This window comes from Cucumis sativus, unplaced genomic scaffold (assembly GCF_000004075.3).
Source record: "Cucumis sativus cultivar 9930 unplaced genomic scaffold, Cucumber_9930_V3 scaffold71, whole genome shotgun sequence".
In the NCBI taxonomy this organism is placed as follows: Eukaryota; Viridiplantae; Streptophyta; class Magnoliopsida; order Cucurbitales; family Cucurbitaceae; genus Cucumis; species Cucumis sativus.
The window spans coordinates 1-11,271 of NW_022279563.1; positions in this window are offsets into that span (position 1 = coordinate 1).

Sequence of the window (11,271 nt, forward strand, 5' to 3'; positions counted from 1 at the left end):
AAAACCACAAAGTAGGTTAGTTTTGAACGTGGAAGTAGCTCTTCAAGTTCTATTGCACAAATGGAAGAGCGTGTCGAAGATTTTGACTTTTGACAAGCTCCAACATAATCAGTTATATTTCAAGAAAGAGAAAAGTGTTTTTGCTAAATAGCGTATCAATTTTCTAGGTCACATCATCGAATGTAGAAAGATTTGAATGGACGAACATAAGTTGTAAGCTATTAAGGAGTGGAGAGCCCCCACTTCCGTGAAAGAGTTACGTTTCATCCTTCAATATATTCTAAAATAGGGTTCACCTACTATCCTCTAGACTCAGTACCGGGAGAAAGAAATAGATGGAAAAAGAAATGGGCTTGGTAATTTTTTTCTATGTAAATAAGAAAAAGAAATCCAATTTGGTACAAGAGCCCAAATTCAATAGCCAGCCCATCAAATGAGGTCAACGACCCTATTTATAAGGATTTTCCATGCAAAATTGCATGTCCATGGAATACTAAAAGCCCAACAACTCAAAGCTCTATTTCTAATATGAAATTCGATGGCTATAACACATATACTTGTCAGTTTCTCTCTCTTCTCCCAATTCGAACAATTCGACTTATTCCATCACACTGTTTTAAGTTTATTCCATATGAGCTAGCAAGGGAACCTAATGGACCTATATATCATGGACTCCAATGATTCAAGATTAATTGACAAAATTCTTATAGACTGAGTTAATCAACATTCGTTAACTAACGGGTCATTCATGTATGTACTGGAACGATTCAGAATCACCTCGTTTGTACTAACTACAAAGCGGCGGCATCCACAATTTCTCTGAAAAAATCTGGGTTACTACAACGTCACCACGATGTACAATTTTCCTGATAAGATGGTACTTACGTTCGATATGTTTTCCCCATTTACGGCTTTTAGGTTCTCTTGAATTTGCAACTGCACCACTGTTGTGACAGTATAAAGTGATTGATAGATGCATATTTGGAACGACTTTCAGATCTGTCAAGAATTTTCTTAGCCATAATGCTTCTGTTGTTGCTTCAAAAGTTGCTACGTATTCTCCCTCCATTGTGGAATCAACTATACAAGTTTGTTTTATGCTTCTCCAAACTACTACTCTTCTATTTAGAGTGAATACTAATCCTGATGTAGACTTTCTAGCATCTTTATCAGTTTGAAAATCATAATGAGTGTATCCAGTAAGGATCAAATCTTTTGTACCATACACGAGAATGTAGTGTTTTGTTCTTCAAAGATATTTTAGAACATTCTTAACGGTTGTCTAGTGATCACGTCCAAGATTGGACTGATACCTACTGACCATCCCTACTAAGTAGCAAATGTCAGATCTAGTACACAACATTGCATATATCAAACTTCCAACAGCGGAAGCATAGGAAATTTTTCTCATATCCTCAATTTCTTGAGGTGTCTTAGGACATTGTTCCTTTGACAAATGAATTCCGTAGATGTATAATAGCATACCCTTTTTGGAATTCTACATTTTATATCTAGACAACATTTTGTCTATATAAGATGCTTGAGACATGGCTAGTGTTTTGTTCTTGCAGTTCTGTACAATTTGGATCTTAAGAACGTATTGTGCATTTCCCAGAACTTTCATTTGAAATTGCATAGCTAGCCATTTCTTGATATTAGTATGAAATCCTATGTCCTTTTCCAATAAGTAGAATATCATCTACATACAAGACTAAGAATACTACAATGGAATTGACGACCTTTTTTGTAAACATAAGGTTCGTCAACCTTTTGTATCAAAGCCATAAGATTTGATCATAGTATCAAATCTTATATTCCAGGATCTAGATGTTTGTTTTAATCCATAAATGGATTTTTGAATCTTACAAACCTTTTGTTCTTGATCTTGATCTATAAACCCCTAATTGAGTAATATAGATACTCTCTTCAAGATTGTCATTCAAAAAAAGTTGTCTTGACATCCATCTGCCAAATTTCATAATCATAAAACGTGGCGATGCATAAGACTATTCTAATTGACTTTAGCATGGCAACGATAGAGAAAGTTTCTTCATAGTCTATGTTAGAAAGAGACATGCGCAGTGGAAAAATGGAATACAAAATTCCCCTAATTGCACCTATTTAACTTGCAACCCTAAATTAAAAGAATTAGGGTTTAGGAAATATTATACCTTTGTATCTATTCGAATATGAACGTCTATACCTCTCACAAAATTCCAAAAGTTTTTGAAACCAAAATGTAACACCTTAAACTTAGGATTTGGAATTCGTATCTCCAGCATTCTCTGCATCCCCTGCCACCTGGCAGCATCATCCTTACTATTCTTAAAAACTTATTAGAATGAAATTCCTCTTCACAAAACAACACGAAATCTTTCAGCATGCTTTTCCTCACTCACATGCATCCTAGGAAAATTTCCAAGAGGTCACCCAACATAGAATTTCTTCAAGCTAAGCACGCTTAACTTTGAAGTCCCTATAATCGAGCCACCGAAAAAAAAAGGTTCACATTGTTGGTATAGGTATTAAGTTTTAATTCTTTTCAGTCTTTCTTAACATGACTTTCATGTCCTCAAGGTGCACCTTGTCGGTATACTTGTCGATTTCTCTCTCTTCTCTCAATTCGGACAATTCGACTTATTCCATCACAGTGTTCTAAGTTTATTCCATATGAACTAGCAGGGAAACCTAATGGACTTATATATCATGGGCTCCAACGATTCAAGATTAACCATGATCAATAAGTTAATCCTTCACATGTTATTCGTAACCTCGAATGGATCAAATTACTGTTTTATCCTTGAGACTACATCTTATTTCTTAAGTCTCATTGATCCACTATTGAACAATTGGTTTAAGGTCCAACCTATAAACTTAATCCCTCTCGGGCTAATGTGAGGGTGGGGCCCCTTGTTCAAGACATGGATTTAGTGCTTAAGAGAACAACCTATCTACTAACCCTAAAACAGGTAGAAGTGAATTTTTTCTTGCATCCTATGTTCCCAGCCATTCATCTGATCTTACCCTTGAAATAGGAGGCTTATTGGGAAACGTTGATGAGATACCCTCACCTATGCAGATGTAACCCTAAAACAAGTAGAAGTGAATTCAGTCTTATGTAAGTACTTTATAGTGTTTAAGAGAACAACCTATCTACTAACCCTAAAACAGGTAGAAGTGAATTATGTCTTGCATCCTATGTTCCCAGCCATTCATCCGATCTTACCCTTGAAATGAGAGGCTTATTGGGAGAACGTTGATGAGATACCCTCACCTATGCAAATGTAAGGATAATCTCATGTGAACAGGAGTTCATAGTTAGCTTAGGATTAAGATTAAGCTACCTAAGTCATCAATAAACGAAATAGTCAGTTCTAAACAGTAAACGGTGTTTAACGTAAAAGTGACTATTTCATGGATCAGTCTTATGTAAGTACTTTACATAGGATGCCCCCACTTTCATGTCTCTACATGAACAATTTAGGATCACCTCGTTTGTACTAATTACAAAGCGGGTCACATCTGTAGTTTCTCTAAATAAGGCACTATAGACTATTGAGGCTATATACTCGAACTTGATCCACATTTATGTCTCGACATAAAGTTCAAATGTATTAAAAAATAGCATCAAGACTTAGTTTATTGGATTTAAGATTATAATTTTTAATTTTTCAATAATGATTTTATTGAACTGAATATGATAACAAACTACGAGTTTTAGGACATAAAATCCCAACATATGTATTTTTGCCTCTAATAATAATGTTGAAAGATGTTTATTGATGTTGTCTCTTTGATTTGGAGTCGCCATGTAGGAGTTTCTCTGATTGTGAGTTTCGTAAGAAATTTACATAACCACAAGCCTACCCTCCATATACAGTTTGGTAAGCACATTCAGAGCCTAAGTGAGGAGGTTCGTATTGCTAAAGAGTCCATGGATAAAGCTCAGAGAAAGGTTGGGCAAAATCCTATGTCTGATGTTTTGAGTCGCAAGCAGGTCTTGCCATTGAGGCCTTTTGGACGGCTGTTAAATTGGAGGAAGCCTTCATGTGTTAGAAGTCCAAGAGGTTTGTGAGTTTCCTTAGAACTTGTGTTACCTCCTCGATGTTCTCCATTATGATTAATGGCTCTTTCAAGGGTTTTTTAATGGGAAGAAAGGTTTGCGGTAGGGTGATCCTTTATCTCCTTTCCTTTTTATCATGGTGATGGAGGTCCTCTCTCGTATGTTAAATCGGCCTCCTCCGAGCTATCAGTTTCACAGGCATTGTGAGAAGGTTAGCTTAACTCATCTGACCTTTGCTAATGATCTTATGATTTTTTGTGCTATGATTATTCCTCTTTGAGTTTTATTAACGAGACTATTCGAAAGTTTGGTGATCTCTCGGGGCTATTTACTAATCTTAGTAAAATTTCTATGTTTGTTGTAGGGGTTAATAGTGATGATGTTTATCGTTTGACTACCAGTTTGGGTTTTGTCCTCAGGCATCTCCCTGTTCGTTATCTTGGGCTTCCTTTACTTTCTGGAAGGTTACGACCTACTGATTGTGCTCTCTTATTCAACGTATTACTAGTCAGATTCATTCTTGGTTTGCTAGAGTTTTATCATTTGCAGGTAGATTGCAACTGGTTCAATATGTGCTTGATAATCTTCAGGTTTACTAGGCTAACGTGTTTGTGCTGCCTGTGAGTGTGCATCATGAGGTTGATAAAATCTTGAGGTCTTATCTTTGGAGGGGTAAGGAGGAAGGTAGAGGAGGTGTTAAGGTGGCGTGGGCTGAGGTGTGTTCCTTTTGAGGAGGGTGGTCTTGCTATTCTTGATGGGTCTTCTTAGAATGTTGTGAGTACTATGAAGAATCTTTGGTTGTTGCTGACTAGTTCGAGTTTTCTATGGGTTCCTTGGGTGGAGGCTTATATTCATAAAGGAAGGTCATTGTGGGAGGTCGATTCTTGTGTTGGTCGGTCTTGGTGTCTTTGCGTTATCATGTGGAAACGAGATAGTCTAAAAGAGCATGTTCAGATGGAGGTTGGGGATGGTAGGCATTGTAAACTGTGCCTGGATCCGTGGTTGCAGGGTGGTCCTATCCTTCAACAAGTTGGTGAGAGAGCGCTTTATAATGTAACGAGTAGATAGGAGGCTAGGCTCTCTAAGTTTATTGGTTCGAAAGGGGAGTGGAGGTGGTCGAGGGTGTCTTTGGATTTGATTAATTTATGGGATAGGGTTCAAGTTGTAAGTTCGTGTCCTAATGTTGGTGATAGGTGGGTTTGGGTTCTTGGTCGTCATAGTGGTTTTTTGATTGCTAGTGCATGGGATACTATTCATCCTCGTAGTGTTAAGGTTCGTTGGACAGGTTTCTTGTGGGGTGGGGATTGAGAGTCTCGTTATCATTTGTTTTTTCATGTCCTTTTGGGTGTGATATTTAGTCTCGGGTCCTTCAGGTTATGGCTTCCTCTCACAGGATTGGGTATTGGAGGGTTGAGTTGTTTGGGGTTTGTCATTAGAGTATTGGTAAGGGTGTGAGAAGGAAGTTGTGGTATGTTCTCTGGTGTGCTACGATTTATTTTATGTGAAAGGAGCATAATCATTGTCTCCATGGTGGTCAAGCTCGTGAGCTCATTGTTCTGTTTCAGCTTATTCCATCTTGTATCAGTGCTCGTGTTGTTTATTTGCGTGAGGATGCTCATGGTATTATTTAGCTTGTTTTCTTTTGATTTTTGTTTTATCTGCTTGTTCTCGGGCTGTGGGGTTGTTTGGACTTTTTATGTTTTTGTTGCTCTTAATTTTGTTGGGTTTATTATTGTTCTTTCTTTTGATACTTTGGATTCTTCCTATTTTTGTGAGCATTGTCCGCTCTTGTGAGGTCATCCTTGTTGTATTATGATATTAACTTTTCAAAAAAAAAAGAAAGATAATGCAATTCAACTTTAGATAAAAACATGATTCGAATTTTCATTTCAAGAAAATACAAGGGACAGAACTTTTCTTTCACTATTTCAATTACTAGAATCTAAATTTCAATTCTCACTTTTTTATTTTGAATTTACAAGCCTCTTTTTTCTTTCTTTGGTATGAAAGGTGGCAACTAGGCCTTGCTAGAACGAGTGGGGTAACCTTTCTATGGTTCTACACTTAGTTTCGAAGTTCGAAGTTTTCCTCCTACAGTGGATCATCGCTATTGATTTTTCTACTGTTAATTCGACCTCCCACGAATTCTCTTCTTCTAAGGATTCACTTTTCTTTAAGGCTCTGCACTCTACTAAAAAGCCTTGATCTTCTTCCCCCAATGTTTTCATAAACTTCTTAAGAGACCTGACCTTGGTTAGGCTCGGATCTCCTTGGATTATCACCTTCTTCCCAACTTCAAGGGTAAAAACTCATTCACTACCTTCTAGTCTCCCAGCATTAACTCAACATCTTCACAAATTACCTTCCCTTTGACTACAGTGCCCGAGCCCAAAATGACTCCATAATTCGACGTTTCTCTTGTACTCAGTTGCAACTCTTTCACTATTTTTTTTAAATGAAATTGCGTGTGACTCCACAATCAATTAGTACTATAGCCACCTTCCCTTGTATCATCTCTTTTACCTTCATTTTCCCTAGGTTGGATAATCACCACATAATTAATGGATAATTCCACCATCACTTGACTCTCCTCTACGATCTCAGGGGCATTCAATTCTTTCTGATCAATTCCTCCTTCTTCAATAATTTCATACTCCTCGCCTTCTTCCTTGACAACAATCATTCGCAATTCCCTTTGCTCTTTCATCTTGCATTTGTGGTCATGAGAATATTTCTCATTACAACGAAAGCACAATCCCTTCTTTCTAGATTGAAATTCAGCATCAAATAAGCGCTTCGTCTGTCCCTTTTTCCGTACTTCCTCTTTTGTTGTTCCTCGTAGAGTAATAGTTCTCATCGGCCAATTCATTCCTCCTTTACTTTCTTCTGTATTCGCAATGGTATTAGCCTTGGTGCTATTATGGGAGTTTATCACCTTTTCTCCAGAATATCCAGAAAGATTTGCTTCCTGACGTATATCTTCCTTGTTCTCTACCTTTTGCGCGATTCGTATCATTTGTGCTAATCCCTTCGACTCACATAAATCCATCTCGCGTAGATCCATAGTTTCAATCCCGACATAAATGTCTCTTTTACCACCTTCTCTAATAGGTCCGACAAAGGAGCTACCCACTTATCGAATAAATTTTGATATTCCTCTATCGTTGTCTTTTGTTGAATTTGCAAGAACCTTACATACAGCGATTCCTCCCTAACGGATCGAAATCGCACCAATAATCTTTCCTTCATATTCACCCAATCTACAAAGTTCTCTCGTTCTTCTTGAGAACGGTAAAAGTTCAATGCTAGTCCCTTAAAACTAATAGTGGATACAGTCATTTTCTCAAATTCAGTAAGTTTATGAATGTGCAAATACCTCTCTACGCGAAACAGCCAAGAATCAGGATCATCTCCATTGAATATCGACATCTCCACCTTCTTAAACTTATTGCAGTCACTATTACTTTCATCATCTATTTTCTTTCCTTCCTTCCTTGTTTCGTTCTCCCATCTTGGTCACCCTTCGCCTTCGTCCACATTCTTCGTCGATGAATTGTGCATTGTTGTCGATTCCATAATTCGTAACATCATCTGATTCTACCTCTCCATATTTTTGGATAGTTTGGCCAACGTCTTTTCGATCACCAGTATCTTACTAATCTCTTTCTTAATGTCCTGTATTTCCTGGTCAAACGTCTCCATCTCTTCGATCCGAGTCTGAACCATTTGCATTCTTCTTGCCCAAGATCAATGCTCTAATACCAATTTGATGGAAACCAGTCTTGGAATAAAATTGCTACTATATTATTAATGATAGAATAGGAATGAAATCCTAATTACAATATGAAATCCCTCTCCTGTTATCCTCTCTCTCAAGGAAGAATAGAAATTCACTTTCTCAAACAAAACCTAACTTTCCCGCCCACGATTACTTTTTATTTATACTAACAATAAGGTAACTAACCCTTCCCTTTACTAACCCTCACATGCTATTCATGTGCACGTGATATTTTTTTTTAATTTCTTTATCCCTCTTCTGCTGTACAGATGTAATATAGGGGGTCTATCAGATTCCTCCTCTTTTCAAAGCCTCCAATCAAACTCAATGCTAAGTTTGACTGCTCCCTTCAGAGTGACGACCCTCATTTTCCCCCTTCCGTGGTTTGGGGAGGATTCCTCCTCTTTTAAAGCCCTCAATCAAACTTGATGCTATGTTTAGAACGCTAAGAATAGGTGGTTTAGTTTTGGTTAGGCCAAAAGTGAAATTTTCCCCCACAAGCACTAATAGTTAGGGAACTCAACACATTCTACTTGACTTAATCGACTTGACTCTCTAATTTTTATGAGCTTTTTTCAATGCATATTGCATATGTTTTTTTTATAGTTGTTGATTGTCTCACATTTTTATGGTTTGCATTTACAAGCCCCTTTTTTCTTTCTTTGGTATGAAATATGGTAATAGGCCTTGCTAGAACCGGTGGGGTAATCTCTCTATGGTTCTACACTTAGTTTCAAAGTTTGATTACTCCCTTCGAAGTGACAACAAGCCTCGTTTTCCCCTATTGTGGATCAGAGAGGATTCCTCCTCTTTTCAAAGCCCACAATCAAACTCAATTAGAGTAAAAAGGAAAAATTTTCATCTCGGCGCGTGTACCTCACACGCATCTCTCTAGGATTTCCAAGTTCTCTCACTCGGCTGGTGAAGGAGGCGAACGGTTGGTGAGTGCTGCGGCCAGCAAGGGATCAAATTCGAAGGTAATTCGTTCAATTTTGGCAGATTGAATGTGAAAACTAATGTCATTTGGTATCCATTTCGAAATTGATTACAATTGATCAATTGAACCATTACGAATGATATTCGTTTTGATTCGGGAGAATTAACGTCTGTCCAGAAATTGTTTAAATCGGTTTCCAAGCTGAATTGATTTGAACTATCTTGAAAGTATTGCGTGTGGTACAAAATCGATTTATTGGCTATCAGTTCTGGGTTTGGAGACTGTGATTTAATTCACTCGCTGGAGGGATCTCGCATGAATCTCCTCGGTTGAATTTCAATTCTTTTTTAGTTCATTCATGTTCCCAAATTGGGCCGAAAAGATCATCACGGGTGTTGGGTTGATGTCTTAAGCATGAAACAATGAAGAAATTATCCAGTGACATTGAGGAGGTGAAGAAACGCGTGATGTCAAGCCTTCAACGCGTACATGATATGGCGGCGAACGACCGAAGGGCGGCGACTGCAAAGGCTGACCTAATTTCTGTGAGGAAGAAATGGTCGGACATGAGTGGACCCGAACCGGTTTACGTGAACCATGAAACATATAGAAATCGAAATACAGGAAATGGACCGAGCGGAGATGGTCCCATGAAGATTGTTGGCCCAAAGGCGTGTGGACCGATTGTTTCGAATGAAAACTTGATGAAGCCCAGTGAGCCGGTAAAGGGGTGAAGCCGAATGGTGTGTTCACATTTACGAATGGAATTGGTCATGGATCTCTGGTTGATGGGCCATCGTTGAATGATGGGCCGTCCATCTCACACGAAATTGGGATCTCACAGAAGGAGTGCTTACCTGCTGGTGCTTCATGTGTTCAGCATGTTGGGCAAATTGCAGCGGCCGAAGGATATGGACCTCGACTGATGCTATTGCAAGTGCCCCAAAGATTGGGCCGGTTGATGGGCATTTGAATGATGGGCCAGCCATTAGAGAACCGTTTGGTACTAATTCCAATGGTAGGCCGCCTGTTTCGATTCGTGGGCATGAGGTGCAGAAATCTAATAATTCTAGAGGTGCAGGCAAAAATTCATGGGCTTCCTTATTTGGCTCAACAAGAGGTTTCTCTATGACCTATACACCTCTGACTACCGTGGGAGAGAAAATTGTGGTGACCCCGTTTGAAGAAGTTATTAGTTAAGGAGTTAGAGTGTGGGAGAACTCCCTCGTCAGCCAATTAATTGATGCAAAATTGCTGTATCTAGTCATCTATCGTCTTATAGAGAAGATTTGGGGTAGAATTGAAATGCCAACAATTACTCTGATGGAGAATGGGCTCATCTGCTTTCAATTCAAACATCTGAAGTCAATACAGTGGATCTTATCCCGTGGCCCATGGCACCTTGGAGGCAAACCTATGCTCCTCCGCAAATGGACTCCAGGTATAGTTCCTGAATCCTTCGTCTTTGATTCAGTTCCTGTTTGGATAAAGTTAGGGAGGATTCCGTTGGAGCTATGGACGGATGCTGGTTTGGCTGTGGTAGCGAGTGCAATAGGAAAACCTCTTTTAGTTGATCTTGCTACTAAAGAGAGGCGTCGTCTTTCTTATGCCCGTATATGTGTGGAATTGAATGTGGACAATATTATGCCTGCCGAAGTAACAGTCAACCTTAGAGGAGAGGAATTTATTGTAACTGTCACTTATGAGTGGAAACCGAAAAAATGTAACTTGTGTAGATCTTTTGGACACTTGCAGAACACCTGCCCTAAGAAAAGAGGCAATGAAGATAGTAAAAAGGAAGCTGCAAGTAAAGAGGTTCCTGTTAAAGAGGTTGTTCCTACTAAAGAGGTGGTTCCAGATTGTGGGGAGTATGGAGATGTTGTGTTGGAATCCTTCCAACACATGGAAGAAGGAGAAATTATTACCCATAAACTTCCTGAAAAGGTGGAGGTGAATCGGGAGGAATTTACCCCAGTTGACAGGAAAAATAGGGGAATGATCTCTATTCGGGACAGAGGGAAAAGGGCAGAAGTGAGTATCACTAACTCCTTTAAGAACCTCATGGAGGTGGATAAAGGAGATAAATGGCTTTTATCTATAGTGGATGGCTCCCCTCCTCCCTTACGAGTAGATGACTCTTCTATGGTCCTTTTGAGTACTACAGGTGATGTAATTCCTATGGGAGAGGCGGCTCCCATATGACCTCATGGTTAGTTGGTGTACGTGGAACGTGCGGGGCCTTAAGAGCCCTGTAAAGTGTAGAGCGGTGAAGGACCGGGTATGGTCTTGGGTGATTTTAACACCATCAGACTCCACTCTGAAGCCTTTGGGGGTGCTCCGAACGTGGTGGATATGGAGGAGTTTGACATGGCTATTAAAGAGGCGAACCTTGTTGAACCCGCGGTCCAGGGGAACTGGTTTACTTGGACTAGTAAGATACATGGGTCGGGTTTGATGAAGAGACTTGATCGTATCCTAGTGAATGATGAGGGG